The sequence below is a fragment of the Agelaius tricolor genome, unplaced genomic scaffold, assembly GCF_023055355.1.
Source record: "Agelaius tricolor isolate 1412-34295 unplaced genomic scaffold, bAgeTri1.0.p SCAF_10, whole genome shotgun sequence".
In the NCBI taxonomy this organism is placed as follows: Eukaryota; Metazoa; Chordata; class Aves; order Passeriformes; family Icteridae; genus Agelaius; species Agelaius tricolor.
Window position 1 is genome coordinate 29177361 of NW_027269270.1, and position 21865 is coordinate 29199225.

The 21865-nt window shown below is 40.0% G+C and overlaps 1 protein-coding gene across 7 annotated transcripts in view; it reads right to left on the minus strand.

The window, feature by feature from the left end:
- NCKAP5 (NCK associated protein 5) overlaps positions 1-21865 on the minus strand; it is a 390172-nt gene that overhangs the window by 210813 nt on the left and 157494 nt on the right. The gene's annotated exons all lie outside the window — the stretch shown is intronic.

Here is a 21865-nt window from a genome sequence, read left to right on the forward strand (position 1 = left end):
TGGCCCATTGCCTGCTGTGAGCCATTCCCCACCACCTCCACACAAACACGCCGGTGTGCAGGGCAAGGAACGTGCTCAGACTCCCTGTACAAGCCAACAGCATTTGAAGCTAATCTGCAGTGTTGGAAGTTTCCATATGAGATAGATGACAGGAAAAAAACAAGGACCTCCATGTCTAAGGATGACCAAATACACCCTCTGGTTATTGTCCCCCATCTCAGTCAGTTCTGATTAAGGCAGCACCTTCAGTGACTACTCTCAGCCCCCATTTTTAACATGGTGTTACGACTGAATAAACATTTTACTATGACGAGTTGCAAAAACCATAAGGTTTTAGCTGCTTTAGCCTTTCAGATGTTTCAAATGCAAAGAACATTTGACATGCAGCTTCAAAGTTAATCTCATTTTTAATCTTAGCTTTTAAATAGGAAAAAAACAGTAGCATCACTTTGTTGCTATATGGTTTTATTTATTTTTAATCAAGCATGTTTCATCCCTATAGCATGTTTAATTAACAAAGTTAATTAGCAACTAAAGCCAACCCACAAGGAAACAAAATCTTCTCTGGGGATTTAAAAAATTAAAACATGTTCATTGAAGAGGTCTCATGTTCTCTTTTGAAAAACCTCCAAATGATAAAAGGTTTACAAAAATGCTCTTTGAGAGCACAGTTTATGCTCTTAGGTTTGAATATTTGCATTGTAAGTGGCAAAATTCCCAGCCAAGGACTTTGCAAAGAAATAATTAAAGAAGCCAAACAAGGATTCAATTATATCCTTTCCAGATGGAACCAAGCACAAAAGTAGTCAGTGTGTGCATGGAAGAAAGATACATTTCAAATCTCAGTATCACTGGTAGATACTGCAGTAGCTTGTTCTAAAAAAACAACAGTTTGAGGAAAGCCCATTTAGTCCAAGAAAAACACAAATGTGCTAAATAATTCTGCATATTTGGAATTCTCCTTAGACTAAAATTCCTTCTTCACTCTCCTTTCTCACCAGGTTTGACTCATTCAACTGCCAGACAAAAGAAATCCTGTATCAGGTGGCAGTAACAGCTCAGGGCTCCACCACAGAGCTGCTCTGCTCCAGCTTCCCCCCATCCACCAGGACAGAGGCAGGGAAGTCAATTCAGGCCCAAGCCCCTACCTAATTATCAGAATAATTATCTCCTGATTCTGAACAAATGCTGATGCTCTTCCTGACGTGGTAACACATCTCCTCAGATCAAGCACCACAATAAAAGCCACACTGGGTCCATGAAAGGCTCCATTTTTCTCAGTTCTCTTTGTATTGCTTCTGTACATTGATACAATAAACCCAAAAACTCTAGCAGTGTACGTCAGCTTCCCAAACTTTGATCTTCATTTTTTATTTGGAAACCTCAGATTCAGAAAGCCCCAGATATAGGGCTTTGCACCTCCATCTAACAAAGAAAGATATTACTTAAATTAGCTTCTGAATAAAGTAAAATTGTGCTGAAATATATCCATTTGCCAAGACCTAAGCTATACAGAACCAGGATGTATTTTCAGTGGTAAATAGTAATTAAGTACTGTTTTAATGATGAAATGTAATTTTATCTTTAATGACAAACACAGCCAAGACTCAAAAAGAATGAGAAATATTTTAGAACCATCATCTGAAATTTAAGTTAATGCTTCAGCAAACTTTAAGCCCTATGATGCCCTGGGAGAGGGGCTCCCTCTACCCTGACATTGTCCTTTCCTGTCCTGATCAGCCCCACAACCTTCCAGCATGCATTGACAGCTCTTACACTTTCAATAAGTGTCAACACTGATGAAGATTTCAAACTTTCCCTATTTTCTAAGTAATTTTTTCATTTTCTCTGCACAACAAAATTCAATAGGTATGAAGCTCCCAAATGACTAATTTGTTTCTCTACCCACTTTTTTTTATTCAAGAACAGGAATGTGTTTTCTTCGTGTTTCATCCTGTCTTGGAATTTTTCACTCTGAAGCAATTTCATTTAGAAGCATTACGCATCACAAAGTGAAGCCCACCTTTCTTTGTCATTTCATAACTTTCACTATTTGAAAAGCCATAAAATCACCACTGACAAAGTCAAGCTTTGAAAATACAACGAACATTTGTTTTATTGTTGCTGACTGTGGCCAAGCACAGTGGCCAAGCCATATTCCAGCGAGTCCTTCCATACTTTCTGGAGGCTATTTTGGAGCAGAGAAATCCCAACCAAGTTTCCACTCTACACTATTGCTGTGAGATTCAGAAGGTGAATAAATATTTTGTTCTCATGGAGAAAAAGCAAGCAGAAGACTGACAGAGACTTAGAACCTGAATTTGCAAAGCCTCCTTGTGCCTTGTAACCACTCCTTATCTACCACCTATCAAAATAATTTCTCCTTAACTTTTTCCCCCTATATCATTATTTATAGCCACACCATTGTTTTTCCAATGAACCAGAAAAAAAACCACAACTAAACCCCATCAAACACGGATTAAACATAGCACAGTGCTAACAACTGACCCAGGGGCAGGGTGCTGCTTTGTGCAGAGAGATGCAGTTTGTGCCCAGCCTCCCTCAGCTCTTGGTTTTCCAGGGAGTTTCCCATCTGAGTGCTGACCAGGCTTGACCCCATGGGATGGATGAGATGTGACAGGGGAAGAGCTGAGGGTGGAATGGCTGCAGTGAACTCCCGTGCCTCTTCCAGCTCCGACCGCGGGCGCGGCGCTCAGCGAGGCTCCTTCCTCTCCTTCCTCTCCTTCCTCTCCTTCCTCTCCTTCCTTGCTGCTCCCCAAATGTCAGAGCACTGTGGAACTGGGCTCCAGAGCCTCAGTGCCTTAGCCAGGTCTGCCAATAAAGGAGTCATCCCCAACAAAAAGATATTCATTGCAAATTTAAAGCTGAGCGAAGTACGGGCTTTATTTAACTGCTTTTACAATAATCGCAGGGACTGGAGTTACAATAATGGAAGCACTAATGCTGTCAGGCAGAAGCAGGAAAGATAGGATGAGCCACCAGCAAGGAGCAGCTCCTATTCACTGCTAACTTATTGGTAATAAAAGATAAGCCTACAGAAAATACAATTTACAATTAAATTTCTCTTCTGTAAGGCATGATTCTGTCATGCAAAACAGGTAGTAACTTACTTTAACTGTATTTTCTTTGGGTGACACTAACAGCAAGGAAAAAAGAAAATGATAACTATAATCTAAAATAAGGATCTGCAATCCTCATGGGGTCCTCACCAATTTCCAGTGGATTTTCATGTACATTAATCTGAAGAAGTTCAAAGACAACCATCTGGTCACTTCCCAGAAGCATCCAAACAAGACACCAAATACAAAAGTAATGTCATGGAAGAAATCACGGGAGAACAGGTCAGAAAGGGGGAGGCCAAGAGAGGAACATCATGAGGGCTGAGCCTTCATTATAAAAGCAAAAACATTGTCTTTGGCTAAAAAGGGAGACAGTTATGACAAAGAAATTAGAAAGGAAAGGTTATCAGGAATCCATGGCAGATCATCCCTGAATTGTTTCCATGACAAATTGCTCTCCCAGCACGGGCACCTGAGCAGGGAAATCCCCCTCCTCTGAGCATGGGCATGGGAACAGGCAGCAATGCATTTTTAACACAAGCTTCCTCTCTCACACTAGCAATCTTTACTATTTCATTGATTTTTTTTTCAGCACTGAAATTATGAGTGCAAGGCAGCAAACTTTAATGATTCATTGGTATTTCAGACAAAATTTTAAATATATCTATTTATCTATAAATATCTCTATCTATTTATTAATGTTGGAGTGTCTTCTTTCATTATTAGCACTGGCTTCACAATACTGTCCACCTTTAAAATTTGTACTTATTTTGGCAAAAAAAAAAAACAGTTAAGGAGGTCTAGACCCAAAGTGTAAAATGGGGTTTTTCTTTTGAACGTTGAAATGGGTTTTAACCTTGCTGATGCAGAAAAAACATCAAGTGAAGAGCAAAAGCTTAATAAATAACTTTCATTAGTAACTGAAAAATAATTAGAATGACAAGAAAAAGAGCCACCAGGCAAGACATGAGTGTGGTATCAACCATCACAATCAATGCAGATTCTTGACTAAGAAAACAATAGGAAGAAAAATTGATTTTTCCCCCCCCCATTATGTACATATTCAGTTGGAGAATAAAAGATTAATGTCTGTGTGATACAATGCCAAATCATTGAGATGATTATGAATTACACCAAGCAATCATTTTACAAATCTCCTGGAACATCTCACTTCATGACCAATATTCATGAGATTATGCATTCAACTGCAACTCTTTTCTCAGATATATTCCTCTGAAGCCTTTCTCTTGGTCAGAGATTCCAGACCAAAGAAGACAAAAATGAGTTTTTCTAGAAATACAAAAATGGAGGGAATACCCCCCATTTTTCTAACCATGTCTAGTCTGCAGAGAGTAGTGAGAGATACTGACTGAATTTTAAAAAACAGCCCCAACACAGAGCAGTAAACTGCAGCAGGCAAGGGAGTTACACCTGGCTATCAACTTGAATGCAACCTCCTCAAGTATGAAACATCAAAACCCAAGTGCCAAGAAACACCAAGTAAACAGCACCAGAATACTGAACTTGGAAATACATGTAAAGTACAAGTTTTTACATTATGATTAAATAGTCCATGCATTATGCAAACCTTGCATTTACCAGAAAGCAAAGTTAAGGCTTTAGCAGGGCCAAGTTGTGCATGGATTTGCTCCCTGTTTAAACCTTTTGATTCAATATATTCCAGCAAAACTACTAAAACTCACTGCTAAAAATAAACGGGCACTGGGTCCATCACACAAAATTCGTTATTATCAAAAGTGATACATTAACCATAAACCTTTTTGCTTCTGTTCTGAAATACACACCTTAAAGTATAGAGCAAAAGCAATCTGACAAATTCACACTGCTGTAGTTTGGAATTTTTTGACCTAAGTGACTGATTTATCAATTTTAATGTTACATAAACAGTAATATTTATATTTAATGCTGTATTATTTCTGCCAATAAGTTGCAATCCAAGAAGCATACAGTGGGAACTTGTACAATTAGGCAAGCTGCCAAGTTCTCAAAGAATTATCATCACTGAAAACCTCAGCATTCAAAAAAGAAAAAAAGAAGGAAAGGACTAATAAAGGTCAGTATGGAATATTAATTCAGCAAAAGAAAACTTTACATCACAATATAGGCAGCTGTTGCACAGAGATCCCCATTCTTTTCTAAGGGAATTACTGCTTGCTCTTTGTCTCAGGTGCTACTTTTAAAAAATATTGTACACTAATGAAAGCATGTTTAATCAAAGCCCTTAAATGGTACCAAATTTCTTCCTGAGAATCCTTTTACAGCACAAGGCTTTCAGTTTGCACTTTTCTAATTAAATCATATTGTAGTGTTTATCTGCTTTTTGATGGCATTCCAGAGCCACCACATTATTCTTATGACTTTCTCCAGTACAGGTGAGTGTGAAAAGCAAATTGTCCCTCTGGTACATGACGAATTCACCTGATCCTCCCTCAGCAGTCCATGGTCCAGGAGCTCCAGCTCTTGAAGTGGGATGATATGACCATACAGGTTGTTCCAAACTTCCCAGTTTAGCTTGATAGTGCAACTGAGTTCAGAGTGGGTTAAGAAAGAGGCACAGGGTCATTGCCCATGGAGAGAGACAACAGTGTAAGTCACCACCTTCTAACCCCTCTTATTCTCAACACACACAAAGTGCCACTCTTCATTTCAAACGCCCACAAGATGCTTTTTTTGGTCCTAATCCCCAAAACCACCTGCTCTCTTTGCTGGAAGTACCAAAGCTGGTGACATTGGGCTGTTCATTAGAGCTGCCATGGGCCTGGTGACACATCAGCCACCAACACAAGGAAGGTGCTGCTGAAGCAGATGTTGCTTTTAGATGAGGCAGATTTTTATTTCTGTGCCTTGGTGACACCGAAAGCAACAGCAGATATGTAAATGGAGAAGCTCTGCCCATAGAGCTATCAGAAGATTTGTTTTTTTAATGTGTATTTTTTAATGCACATTCAAGAAAAAAGAGAGCAAGGACCAGATAGGAACCACTCTGTGTAAGGGCAGCTCTCCCATCTTGCCTGCCCTGAGCACATCATTCAGCACTTCTGCTCTACTCCAGATTTCAAAGCAGCCTACAGCTGCAGGTCATGCACAGAACTCCTGTTAGGGCAAGCAAAGCTGTTCCTCCTCAGTGCCATTGCTCTCAGCAGTGTCTCCCAGCTTGTGAATGTGTAAATTCTCCTCTCTCTGTCTGCTGTTCAGTTTTAATCTGGGTCAAGCCTTTCTCTAGACCAGATAGAGTCTCAGTCCTTGTGTTTCTGGTTGGGGTGTTATGGATAGTTTGCAGTGTCAGATCCTTACAGCATACAGATTTATACCATTTTTACTGTATGGTTTACTTATGTTTTGGGGCTTTTTTCTTAAGTAGCTATTTAGAATCCAGAAGATATCTATCTCCTGCTATATGATGAATTCTTTGGTTTGTGACCCAAACCCCTCCAGCCATTTCTAAAAGAAGTGAATTATTTTTTTCACCGAGCCTGGATACAAGGCGACCTTGGAAAATGAAAAACGAAGAAACAAGCAAACAAGGTTTTCTTATTGCAAAGGACTCGGAAGTTGAGCTAACAAATTCCCCCCAATCACTTTTCCTCATATAATTTTTTTCTCTGGGGATTTGTCACATGGAGATGATGTGCTGTGGAAATTCTTTTGAAAGGACATGCATTTCCCTAAGGGGTTTTTAATGAGAATTTATTGCTCATGAAAGATTCAGGATTGGCAGCACTTCAGTCTTCAGTTAATGATCTTTTGTTTATTAACATAAAATGCATCACACTTAACAGGAGTGTAACTTTCCCAACCAATGCATCAAAGCACGGAAGAATTCTCACTCCTTCCGTCTTATCCCCTGAGGCTGTCTGAGAGGGTGTTAGCTGAAATTTATATGGTTGTCCTCTATGAAAATGAAGTCAGAACTCTTGTTTCACATAAAGCTGAAAATCATGGAAACATTTTTTTATAAACTAACAGCAAGAAATGTCAGTACACTACTGTGACTTCTCACAGCACCTTTTCCTCCCACACAAACCTTTTACCAGAACCAGAAAGTATTTGCTTGGTCCTAATCTAAATTACTTTTACATTCTGTGGGTAACATGCATGCAAAGTACTGGTTCCACATCCTGGTAGTAAATTACCATATTTAGAAAATCAACAAATTCCTAAAGAGTGAGGAAGACTACAAGCAACTGGGTCTGTAAACCAGAGATCCCAGAAACACACCCCTAAGCCACCTCTTGTATGTTAAGGAAATAAAGGCAGAAATACTTTTTTACACCCAAAAAAAAAAAAAAAAAGGATGAAACCCAACACTGAAGGAAAATGGGTGTAAGACACAAACCCCAAATTCATTGTGTTGGATACTAAGCTCAACCAAACTTTTAGATCCCACTGCTTTCTTCATAACTAGCTTTCCTTTGGCTCTGCCCAAGAGATACACCCAGATCTCATTTGTTTGTGAGAATGCTCAGAAAGATTTTCCTCCCTGCTCTCTACAAAGCTTTCCACTTTTGCTGTTACAGTTCAAAGAATATACCTCATTTTGTTTCATTACTGGTTGACCTCTTACTTCTGTTTTCCACTCCTTTGTTCCCAGATCATCACAACAATTCCTGGTATCCTTTGTAATCTCTTTTTAAAGGAAGGTGTTACACAGTGTGATGTGTTTCTATCCATGCAGAAAGCCCACAGCATGAGGACTTATGGGTTTCTTAACAGGCTGCATCTGCTATGTCTTTTTTCTCTCTGAGCTAAATTTATTGCACACTCTATAACCTTCTGCATGTCACTCATGTCCTGTTCTAACTGAACACTGAAATACCTTGTAAAAACCATGTGGATAAGAAACAAGACCAAAGTGATTTTTATGCTTTGCTCACTCTGCTCACAACCCTTTCTCTTGACCTTTTTGTGTTCACACAATTGTTCAATACCTACATATTTTGGTATAAATCACTAACAAATCTGCAATGACCTTCCACTCACAGAAAAAATACAAAAGAGTAATGGTCAGAGAGAATAATTTTCTTTACTTATTGTTTTCTTTTTGTTTTTTCTTGTAATCTCATTTTGCACCCTCAAGAATACTGTTCTTGTAAGACTCAGAAGTACTACTCAGTCAGGGGACAGGTTTCTGCTGGGAACTGTCTACATTTTAAGGCCAAAGAAGGTGAAACTCAGATCAGGCCCTTGGAAAAGTGTTTTCAGTTGTAGCCCATCCCTGCTCTCCTCTACCAACCCACCTGAGATACAAGAGAATTTCTTCTCACATCATTATACAGAAAATGAAATAATCTGAACAGTGAGATTACACTTTTGAATACAGCACTTTTGATACAGTGCCTGCAGGTGCCTTCCAATAGGATTCTCAGCAAGTGACAGATAAAATAAATGAAATAATTACTTTCTGAGAGCATTTCTTAAATGTCTACATCAAACATATTAAAGATCTATCAACAGGCAATAATTGCCACTTAGTTTTCAGTTTCAGGAATGTGATCCTGTTTATTGAATGCAAAGATTTCAAACGAGAAAGAAATTCAGATTTTCGTATCAATTTCTGTGGACTTGGATAAGCTACAGTTTTGTGAAGAGAAAAACAGGAGAAAGCTAATAAGGATTTTTTTTTTTTTAATTTAAAGTGATGCTGTAACACAAAGTTCCTTGGAAAAAGTTATAAACTGCTGGACTTCCCACTGTCCTCCCCCAGACTAAGTTTCACTGTGCCTTAAAAAAATAATGTTCTCTACACCACATCTCACCAGGCCAGAAAGAAAACAAGCAGTATGCTGAAAATCACTTTGAAGTATCCTTCAGGAACCCAACACACAAATTCATATTCATGCAGCCTTATAGCACTAAAATCAGTTCCATGCTAATGATATAATTGTTTCTTCTATCATTCTGTCTATAAAAGAAGACCAGATAAAGTCAAAGCAGTGGCCTCTGGCTGATTACGTGTTTTGACAAATTAGATGATTAACTGAAACCTCAAACCCAAGCTTTGCTGTCTCAGTAGAGCTGGAAGAGGAGAAGAAAAGCTTTGCTTTTGAAAGGACGTGGCTCTACAGGGAGCTCAGCCCAGCCTGAGAGCTCTCCTCAAAGAGCAGCGTTTGTAGTGAGCACACAGCCCTGCACACAGCCTAATTCCAACAGAGAAATTACAGCTGTCACTTTAAATAATGGAAGCAGCATATGGCAATATATGCAAAACACTTCCCAACATGTTCAAGTAGAGATGGAGAAACTAAGTTATCAATGACAGTTTTACCACATAATATACCAGTGTAACACTTAGCAACACTGAAAATGAAATCCAGACATATCAGTGGGGTGATGGCAGTATTCCTATATTTATGAAGGTGTTTAAATTCACATACTGTCAAATCACAACTAGGAATAAAACAGGGAAGACTGAATAGCAACAGGCACAACAGGCACAAAGATCCACTTGTGTTGCTCAAGTCGTTTTACTGAGCTCAGTTAAAAAATTCAACATGTGGTACCCTGAATTTGCCTTAGTACATCTCAAGCCCTGCTCTCTGAATATTAAATGACAAAACATTATCAGGTGAAAGCCCAGTTATGTCTGTCCTTCCAGCTAGCAGCTCAACAAAGCTGGGCCAGAACTGTTACTTAGAACTTTTTCATTTATTTGTGATGTGACTGAAAATGCTATTACAAAAGAGTGTACTGTCATCCTTTTCCAAGCAAACACAATCTAGAAAAAAAGGCTTTCTGTTTAGAACCTGAATCAGGGAAACAAACACCTTCAAGAAACCCCAGACAAATGAAACTCTCTTGGGGCATTTTAAATCATTTTCCCCAGAGACAGCAGCCAGCTCTGCTCAGTGAATGAGGCCAGCTTCTCAGAGCTCAAATAGCATCAACTTCAATGGAAGTTCAACTTCAGCAAACAAAACAAGTCATTTAAAAGATACGGAGGAATAAGGATTAAGATGTGTTAGTGTTCAGGCATTTCCAAACATATTAAATGTATATTAAGAAATACTAACTGTCTGAAATATTAAAATAGAAATGCTTTCAGCAGTTCAAATGTCAACCAGACACTTAGGCAATTCCACATTTCTCCAGTTTCAGCAAAAAAAAGCATGTTTTGAAATCATTTGATGTTTGAATAAAGCTCTTTGCCATTTTCCACAGCAGATGCATTGTATCTGGGTAATGAACTGTGCTCTGAAATAACTTATTACAGTCATCACCACAGCCAGCTACATCACCTTTGGCAGAAAGCAAAATAAAAATCACACAGCGCTCACATAGCATCACCACAAGGATTACTTCATTTACAGAATCAGGAAAAGCTCCATTTCAAATCAAGGTATTGATTATTTCAGAATTTAATCCCACAGTCAAAAGCTGTAACAAGAAAATAAATCCAATAAAGGGCATTTTCCAATTAAGTAAGTGACCCTAATCTTGATTTTAAATTTCTTTGATATTAGAGATCATAAAGTAGAACTACACTTTAAGTATCCAGGTTACTAGAGTAGGAATTAAAACAGACACATATAAAACAGGTAATTAATTCTATAGGTCAATCTCCCACATCATGGCCATGCCTTTAGTAGATAAGATCAAAACTGACAGAAAATTCATACATCGGTACCTTGAGGTTTTTCTGCTTAAACCTAAGCTTACCTTAATTTCCTTACCTTATTTTAATAATAAAAGGGTCAGAATGAGGCTGCAACCAGCACCTACTTCAACATCCACTCCCAATAACCAGCAATTGTCTTGGAGAAAACCAACAGGAGCAAAATCCTCCATTCTCTGGGTTCATTAGAAAAATTGTAACTGTGGCTTTTCACAGTATTTACAAGAGGGCATAAAGAGCTGGAAGCTCTTGTCTGTACAGAAATATATGTTACTAATGGTCTAAGTTGTTATACAGGTGGTCAGAACTCAGGGGACCAATATCCAAGAGATGTTTGGGTTCCCTTTCCTCCCCAAAAGTCCCCAAAGCCAAATAGAATTGCTTCTCTTTTTCACTAGGCTGCAAGAACCACCAGACCTGGATGCGCTGAGACACTTCCATGTTGACATATTTTCCTTAACAAGATATTGTCTTAATTAGTTTCATCTGCCATTTGGAGGTTATCTAGAAGACAAGTTAAGGATTTTTTTAGTGAAGCAGAAAAAGCCCATATGTTTTTAGGTTGTGTATCTTTCCCTATTATACCTGCTCATTACTGCACATCCCACAAAAACAGTTTTCACAGCTGACACCGAAAGCTGTTATCATCTAATTTCACATGGAAATGAAATGCTAGGATATCTTTCTGCACAAAATACCCACATATTCATCCCTTCATCAAACATTTTTGGTGAGCAGGCATGATCCAGACACAGAGGTGTTGCCTTGCCCTTAGCCAAAGCCTTTACCCTACCAAGGTAAAGCCAGCACCAGCAGCACTTCCCTGGCCTCTGTTTGCAAAGCTCAGTGTGTTAGATGGCAATAAAGCCACATGCTAAATTCAAATTTATTTTAGTTAGCATACTGCTGCTTTTTCCTAGATTCAGATAAAGATAAGGAAAGGATAAACTCTCAAGGTATATGAGGTCTATCAATAGGTATTTTCCCCCAGCACTGTCTTGTGAAACCATTATGAAAAATGGTACCTACATATAGACAGTGCTTCTGTATGCACCTATAAAAACTACAGCTTTGTTTAAAAACCCTGAGCTTCCAATTTCTCAGACTTGCAAGTGACAGATAGAAGAAACAATTTCTTTTCTAGATAGGTGGGGAATAATTTCTCTTCTCCCCTATACACAGATCACAGTCTACACAGTTTCCCAAAGACATACTTTCTTTAAAAGCAGCAATATTTTTGGAGCATTACCTGCAACAATACCAATCAACTTTTCTTCTACAAGGAAAATATTTCTCAGTGCAGACAAGTACTGATAGTCAAAAGTATTCATGAAGAAGAGTATTTAAGACCACTAGAAAATGATGCCCATCATACCAAGCAGTAATTTAACACTTTAAACAGGCAGCCAGATGGCTGGTTTCAGTCAGCCCATTTCCACTGACATGCATTTAATCAGCTGAGTTACCCCAGACAAACAAGCAGCATGGATTTCTAAGGGCAGGACAATGATGGAGTGGGATATCTGGATCTGGAGACCAGCAGGGTTTAGAAATTACTTCAGGCAGGGGCTCACCAGCCCTTGGCAGGCCAGAGGCTCAGCCCCACTCCCTGTGCCAGCAGGACAGCTCAGGCACCTGCTGGAAGCCCCAGCGGCTCAGCAGGACCTGCAGGACATTCCTCCAGGGCCAGCCACAATCCCCCAGATGGGCTTTTAATGGCAGTCCCTCTGCTCCACCACCTCCTGCCACCCTGGAGGACACACATCCCTCTGCCAGGGCCCAGCTGGCCAGCCAAAAGCCACACAGGGAGAGATCTGCTGCAAAGGGAGGGGAATTAAATGGTGTCCCTGCCACAAAGCAAAATTCCCTCTGAGTCTTCAGACTTTTAGCCTATTCAGTAGAGACCTCCAGCCACTGTCACACTCTGGCTGGACTTTTTCATTTAGGTTATAAATCTGCTCCTTCCTCAATGCTCAGAGGAATTCCCTGGCCAACCACCAAACAATCCCACTAAAGAGCCATGCTTTAACCCATTTATTAACTGTACCCCTCAATGCCCATCCTCTCTATACCTGCATTAATTCCCTCCACATCCTCCCCTTCTGTATTCTCACAAAGCACTCTGCTTTTCACTAGGGTTTCAACACTGCTGAAGTCAATGAGTTCTCACCAGCTCTAATACACATGTTTGGTGCTGGTTCTCCTAAGCAAACTTGGTTTGGTCCTGAAGTCAATGATTATGGACAGAGCCATTCAGGAACATCTGTGTACTGTCCCTGGACATCACAGAAGAGGACAAACCTGGGGAGAGCCAACATTCCAATCTCTGAAGAGATTAAAGCAGCAGGATCAGTAATTGCAGAACACTGACAGAGCCGATCCTGTTATTTTACACAAAATGAAAAAAGGCGTCACAGATTTTCACAAATTGCTCAAATATTACAATTTGAGTACTCAAACACTTATTTCTACCTCAGCACTCTACAGGAAATGTGCAGTTTGAGGTGGTAATGGAACCACATTAATGACTCCCAGAACCAGCCCAACTTTGAAACAACGTGCCTTGAGCTTCACTGCAGAAAGAAATGAAGATATTACCCATGCCAACCAAGAAATAATCTCATACTCAATGCTCAGTTACACACCATACTGTTCTGTTATTTACTGCCCTTTTTATGCTCTTCTATGTACAGAAGCATGTAACATTGTCTTTATTTTAAACTAGGCAAAGTTTGAGAGCTTTCCTGAGAGGCAAGGATTTTGTTTTTCACTTCATTTTTAAAAGAAATTAAAAATCTAGATCATAACATCCAACAACAAACAACAGTGGAAGTCAGTGCCAGGTTTGCTTATTCTCAGAAATAAAGCTGAGCAGTCTCAGGACCTTGTCATTTGAGCATAGATTGCATTTTGGCATATCAGATGCTGCAGTAATGGGATTTTGTAAATCTTAAATGCATTCATATTGTGTACATAAAGAAATCTCTTGATGTTTTACTTAGTTCAATGCTCTTTTTCATCATATGTACCAACCCGTGCCCCCCTGCGTTCAACAGCTAATAACCAATACATCTGATGAAAATTAATTGTCTTGACAGCTTGCATAAAAACTATAAAGGTGCAGAGGAAAAATGCTGTGGCAGCATTTTCTTTCTCTGTAGGACAGTAGCTATGGAAACTATCTTCAGAGGCCAACTGGCCGCCATCCCAGTGCAGCACAAAAAAATCAAAATGCTACTTTTAGAGGGTTAGTCAGTGGCACCAGTCATAATTATCAACATCTATGATGTTGCTGCACATTAGCCACAGCAAAATATTGGTTGATGTTGTTGGGAGCAAAGCTGATATTATACCACTATTACAGATCTGGATAACACAGAACCTTATAAACTGTTCTCATACTGATTATGATAACCTGTCAAAAATTGCATAAAAACATGTAAAAATAGCTGTCTAAAATATCCATGTGAAAACCATCCAATCACTTAACAGAAAATGTTGTATTATTTATTATGATAGAAATACCCAGGTAAATACTTGCAGATGAAGAGGAAATCTCTAATGATGTTATTTAACTGTCACATTTCATAAACTGAAATTTCTCCTTTTTGAAGGGTTTTATCCCATATAGCTAGCATGAACAGAAGTTGTGATTTCTAATACAGTCTGACAAAATCATCATTTTTTATGAATGTTGAGAGATTATGAAGGATTTTTCCCTAAAAAGGTAAGACACAAAGGAACCAGAGGTTCATTATTGCTAATGCATGTGGCAACTTTCACTGCCTGCCACAGAAGAGTTCCTGTGGAAATGTAGTCACAGGTCATTGATAAGACTCAAACCTTTGAAGAAATATGTCTTCCAGCCAGAACAGTACTCAAAAAGCAGGAAGATTTCAGTCAATAAGAAACTCACATATAAGGAAGAAAGCTGGAGTATAAATACACATCAAGTATATACACAGAGATTGGTATTTCACTCAACCACACAATTTTGTGACTCTGTGGCATTCTCTAGTGGATAATTTCTCTCCCTGTGGATCCCTTTCTCCAGTTTCTCTGCAAAACTCCTCCTCTGACACCAGCCATTCTTATTTAAAAGGTTTATGGAGACTACCCAGGAAGGGCAGAGTTTACAGAGCAGGTTTATGTCCAGTCAAGAGCCAAATTCTGCCCAGTGCCACACTGCACTGGCTGGGTCTGCTGGGGGCTCTGCAAATGGAACCTCTTGAATGATCTGACTTGAAGCCTTGGGACCTTGACATGCACTACAAAACTAAACATGAGCATGTCTGAGGCACTGGGCTGTCAGCCTGTTATCCTGGTAACCTCTGAGCAGACACAAATCAATGGTGGCCTCATTCAAAAAAGTCTATGCCTCTGGGCAGAAAATAACTAAAAAATAAGGCATGTACTAAAATACATGACATTTAGACAACTTTAAAATTCAATTTAGCACACGGATTCAATTGCTGTTATTCAGCTATGTCTGCATCCCCATGCTGCTGCTTCCACTGAGGAGCTGTGGCCCATCTCCCCCTCATCTCACCAGGATCTGTCTCTAAGAGCTGGGACCCAGGCAGGCAGGCTGCATTCACAGCAGCCTGTGCTGCTCTAGCCCCATTTTGCCTGCTGAAGATCCTCCAACCCAACCACTCCACTGCCCAGCTCACTGCAAATTCAAGCAAAGTAAGTGATTTTCAGGCTTTTAAACCAATGTGAATTACTATAAATAGCAAGTAGGTCAAGACCATGTTTTCTCCTGCATTTTCTCTTGCTCATAACAAATGATCCAATCCTGACCCCTGCAGGTCCCTCATCAGGGTGGTACAGCCTCACCTTTTGTGCTGACTAGGTGAGGTGGCACAGGGGCAGCCCCAGGGGAGCCCAAACATTATTTTCCACTCACCCTGGTCTGTCTCCTTGTAACCTTAGTCACAACCTTCAACAATCCTGCAAGTGCTGCATGACTTTCTACAGGTCAAAGTTTCTTTTCTCTTATAGAGAAAAGAAGATGTCTAAGCTGTGGTTTTTTTGCAGATGCAAAACAATACATGCCTGTTCCTTATTTTTAATAAATTAGCAGTGTTGAGCAGCTTTCTCTATAAAGCAGCAGATGCAGCATCTCAGAAATATGTATTTACTTACACTACCTATTAGGCAGTCAAAGAAATAAATTAAGACCTTCAAAGCAGTCTTAATCCAAACTATTTCACTGATTGACTAAGTGCCTCAACATTTAGAAAAGGAGCGTTCACACATCCTCTCCAGACCTCACCGATGGGATAATTTGTAATAGCACTGTAAAACAAAAACAATAACCCGACAACAAAAAGGGGCAAGTTTTCTGCAGCCAGAGGGAAATTCACTACTGCTTTAAATGGGAAGAGAAACCCAGCTGTAGGGCTGTGATTTCATCCTGTCATGTAGGAGCTCTGCATCTGACATATTGATTGGGGTAACTGGAGGGAGGAGGATCATGCCATGCCTAGATCCCCCAGTGCCATCGATAAATCCATGCCTGGCTGGAACTGTGGGTTATATTTTAGATCTAACAACAGCTCTCATTAATTCACCTGTTACCTTTACTTGGTTATATCAGCAGAAAATTGCAGCAAAACAGACCAGAACTATTTATTACATGCCTCACACTTGGTTTGATCCAGCTACTACTAAACAAACCAAGTTATGGTTCAGCTAACTTGGATCTGAGTCAAAAATACGTGGTCCATGCTGCCACCAGAAAAGAGGAGATTAACAGAACTGAAAGGAGGGACAATAGGGTTTGTGTGCCAAAAGCCTGAATCTTTTCCTGTGTTAATCCCATCAGAGACACCCATGACTGAAAACCTTGTCTTGCCTACTGTCCTTAAGACTATCACAGCTACGCGCTGCCGAGTGACGATGTTAAGGAGATTAATCCAGACTCTAATAATATTTATCTAACTATTGCTAAAAATATCTCTCTTAGAAAAGCCTTTACATGACAAGGGAGAGATAAACTCACATAGTGATACATCCCAAACTATCCAACCTCCATCCTTGCAGAAAACCCAGAATCAGACAAAAAAATGCACAATAAATAATGAAGCATGTTTTCATTACTCTAGGAAATAAATACATCAGGACCACTGCCACCATTTGCTTTAACAGTGCACAGTACACCAATAAGTTAAGAGCATTGGCTTTTAACAAAAAAATATTTAAGTAGTTATGAAAAATCTGATTCTGTCTTTGACACAAGTAGCTCTACCCTAGAAAACAAGTCACAGTAAAATAAAAGATTTCTAACACCTGTTAATGCCACACTTACTCTCCTACAGTTTTATGGTTTGGTTTCACCCCTCACTGAAATGCATGCTGTTTCAGATCTTAATATCTTTCTCCACACCTTCTGTGACAACTTGCAACACCTGTATCGTGAATCTCGAGACTGAACAGGTTGTTCCACTGATTTTTTTTTATTCCTTTAGTTCTGCCACTTTCCTAACTCAGCTTTTCAAACATAATAGAATATCCCTTTGCAGTTAAGTATTTTCTGCCTTTGATTAATGCGCGCAAACCTGCAGTTCTCTTCCTGAACACAACTTCCCATTTTCTTCCAAGAGGAAGCAAATCAAAATTCAAGAAGGTAATTTACCTCCTCCTCACCTGCCAAGATCATGTTGATATCTCAGTCCCTCCTCTCACCTGGTCTCCTTACTCTCCCTTAGAGTTCTGCTGTCCCTGGTTCCAGTTCCTTGCCATACAGGTCTATTACAGTCTTTCCTGGCTTAAAAAAAAAAACAACCATCCTAGACTTTACTTCATTCTCTGAACACTGAACAACTACACTGCCACTCATCCTCATCCTTCCTCCATGTCTTTCCTATCAAAATACCAGAAGTGGTGTTTGACCCTCTGTGAGTTGTAATGTCAGGAACCAACTCCTAACTCCTCACCAGGGAGCTGTGAAGCCTCCTCCTCCTCTCAAACCAGGAGTTGCTTTACAGAGTCCAGAAGAGGAAATCTTGGGATGTGCTGGGACTTCCTGGGTTTCAGATATGGAGTTTGGGCAGAGGCAGCCCAAGGTTACCAGGAGACATCAGCATTTGTAGTCTCCTGTTACCCACCAGTCACATTTGGACCTGTAAGACACAGTGCCAGCCACAGAGGCTCAGCAGTTTTGAAGCAGCTCTTCAGATACCCAGCCTAGTGAGAATGTCAGGCTTTGAGAACAAATAGAACCCTGACATCAAAACAAATCTATTCTTGCTCTCTGACTAACAATTCCTCATTTTTCTTTGTACCCTGCAGTCTAACTCTCTCATCATGTGCTGAGCTGTGTTTCACACATACAATGTCAAGTTTGGGAGACAGACATTCTTTGTGATCATATTTTAAGACATTAGGTGCATTTGCAGTACCAATTTAATGTAAAGAGGGGCATTTTCTCAGTAAAAACTTGATGTGTGTTGACACTTAAGGTTTTGGGCCCACCATTCATGATAGCATGCCTTGATTTCCCCCTGCAGCTGTGCTCCAGGACAGCACCCTCAGCACCCCAGATATAACACAGATGCAGCAAGGTCTCCAGCAGCTGACTCCTTGCTGCATGCCCAGGACAAGCAGCTGGTGCAACCTCTTGGGCCAGCTGGGAGATGAACTGGAGGTGTGGTCCTGGACCCACCAGGGATCACAGCAAATAATCAAGTTTTTTCTCATTTGTGCCATGTCAGTTGGTAATACCAATGCTCCTTGTCTGGGCTCTACTACAATGCCATAGCAAATGTAAATAAAGTTAATTAACAAGAGTGAGCATTAAAAAAAATTAAAAAATCAAATCATAGCCATATACAATGCCACTATAATTGCTCATTTTCATTAGGTAAGATTGAAAATTGGTAACTTACTCATCTCCAGGATACAAGCTCTAGCAGTAGGAGTAAAGCCAGTGTTGCCTGAGAGAGAGCCCTGCAGCAAAACTTAGAGCAAATTGTCCCTGTGTTATGAACTACAAACACCCATCTAGAGCTTAGATACCAGAGGCATTCCCAGCAGTCTTCTCTACTACCACATGTGCTATTTACATGAAAAAATATTTTTATATGCTTGAAGGTTGGCACGTCAGATTCCCATTAACACCACCAGGAATGACTGCAATTCAATCTCATGTTCAGTAGCCACCAGGAATCACTTTATTGCAGATGCCAAGAAGGCCAGGACACAACACATGGTTACTGTGGCTCCACTGGTAGCTCTGGTCCTGTCCCAAACTCAACAGAAAGATGCATTTATTGCACTGGGTTTGGCCTACATTCCCCTCTGACCACATGTCACACAGGTGTGTTCTCAGTCAGGACACTGCTGCCCTTCAGGGTGCAGGAAGTCACTGAGCTCATCATTTTACAAATGCCAGCTGGCCCCTGGGCCTGAGACTGGGAACATCCACTGGAATGCACACATACACAGTGGGCATGCAGAAGAGGTACACAGGCAGCCAATTCCAAGAAGGGGAGAAAAAGGGAAAGAAATGGAAGAAAAGTTCTGTAAAGATCGATGTCTTTTGCCACAGAAATTACTCTTTATGGCAGTGAAACCTGAAATTATAATTTGAAATGCTTAAAGCATATAGCTCATCTTCAGAATAAAAAAACCCACTCAGAATAAGTATGTGGTATACTCAGGCACAAATTACTTTATCATCATCAACTATACAATGGGATAAGGATTTTAGCTTCCTGTAGTGGCTCAGATCAAGAGCATGGGTAAAACCTTGGCACAGAGGAGAACTGAGAGGATTCAAGTGGACATAATGAGAGAGCAGCTGCATTGTCCATTTAGAACAACACAGGCCATCAGGAGCCAAGAGCCTTTTTAGAGGGGTTTATACACAAAGCAAGGGAAGTTATTAGAAGGTGGAAAAAAGATGTACATGGATGGCAACTGGTATATGTTTGGCTCAGGCACGTGGAACCACATGGATTTAAGAGAAATCCTATAAAGAGAGACAGGGAAAAGAAGAACGCTTATTTTTGTTCTTTCACAGCACACAGCAGTGTTGAGAACTTTGCTTCTGTAATATATCAAACTTTTTTTTCCCACATATTGGTTTTTCCTTCATGATCTTACTTTCATTCTGATTATTCTGAGGAATAATTTATGTTTCAGATGCAAACTGTCAGTGCACACACCACAGCAAGATGCAGAAGTACTTGATTCTCCTTTATGAGCCATTAACTTCTGTACTTTCAAGATTGTCTCTGCAAAAAAATAAAAAAAAGCAGCTTCCTATTTTCATTTCAAATGATAAGTATAGAAGAAAAAATAAATTCTCAAAGAAACAGACAATTTGAGGGTTTCTGACATAAGTCTTGCTGCATAACTTTCTTTTAAGGTTTAAATCATTTGAATATATCAAAACTATTATGTATATTCTTTAAAATTCCATTTACATCAGCTTGAGACTGTAACCATCACCTAATGTTCTAACACTATCAATTCTTTCATAATTCCTAGGAGTTTCCATTATATGGCATCTAAATATCAAATAGTTAGAACCAAGAAACAGAATTTTGCTGCTGTAATAATCCCTTCAGATCTTCTTCAGAATGAAAGCATAAACACAAATCCTACCATCAACCTTCTGGTTGATGTTTTTACACAAATATTTTTAAAATTGCCCTTTCATTCTCTCCTTTCTGAGCAGTGGAAATTCTGTATCACTGCTTCGATAGCCTCAATTTCACCATGGTGCAGTTTCAGTTGGAAAAAGAGGGTTTGAACATCCATGGAAACATCAGCCAAGAGCAGAAACACCATGCTTGTGTCTTAAATAGCAGTCCCAGGTCAGTTCCATCACTTGATGGGATTTTGTTTTAGCTAAATCCAACAGCAGCTATTGAATTGCACTTCCTAAGAACCGGAGCAAAGCAAAGTGGATTGGGTTGTTGGGGTTTTTTTGTACAGCACCTCTTTGCAAGGTGCAAGTGAACAGGAGCACACACACTTAGCTTTGCATGCAGAGTAGCCTATCTATTTCAGTGCTGTAACTCCAAGGTTAAGCAGGTGTCTAACTGGTGGCAAAATCAGGGTCTTAAAAGGAAAATTAATTAGTGTAAGAAGTGGATTTATGCACAACACCTGGCTGCTGCTGCTGCTGGGCTTATCTGTGTAGGGATTTATCTGGTGGAGACAAGCAGTGGTGTAGCAATAACACTCTACAACAGTTGTAATCAACTCTACATGGCATAGAAGAGTTAACCATTATTAATTATTACAGAAAGGGAAGTTTTTTGCTAAAGAAAGAGTGTGACATGAAGTGCTACAAAGCATCCATTTAAACATCAACAAGAAAAAACTGTCAGTAAGAGCATGCTACATGCAATAAACTGCAAAAATGCAGATGAGAATAAATGTCCTAGGAAATACTCTAGAAAAGAGACCAGACTGAAAAAGCCAAAAAGTACAATATATACAATATGTATGTATACAATACAAATGTATACAATAACGTACAGTATTTCTGAGCCAAAGTATATAATCTTCCTGCCCATGATGTTGAAAGGGGAAAGTACGTGGGAGATGCTGAAATCACTGTGAACATTTTATTATTTTTTTTTCCATCAGAGCTCTGCCCTGACCATCCAATCCATCCTCCCTGATGAGCACACCAGTGAGGTGGGGGGACACACCACATGGCTCACTTTAACTCTGCAAATTGTGTGCTGTGACACGAGTGGGACCGCTCCACTGACACAGGCAACCTCCAGGCCCAAGGATTGGTGGGAATGGGGATCACAGCACAGGCTGCAGATGCTCTGGGAACAGGCAGGGCTTCAGAGAGGGCAGCCCAGCCCCGCTCAGTCTCATTCTGCACACCCAGAACCCAGCAGGTCACAACGAGCTCTGTAACCTGGATGGCTCCAAATTTTATTGGAGCATTTGCAACACAAATGTACTTTTCCATACTGCTTCCCTCCACGGCACAGCAAATTACAGGTTCTAAAAGAAACATGTAAATCCATAGCAGCAGAAACCTGATGACATTTTTATTCTTGCTACAGGCAAGCCCCATGTAATGCCAGTGGCATTAATCCCACTGTTCACTAGCAAAAGGAACCAAGTCCTGGTAAATTCAACCAAGGGCACTCATTGCTTTATGCTGAAAGGG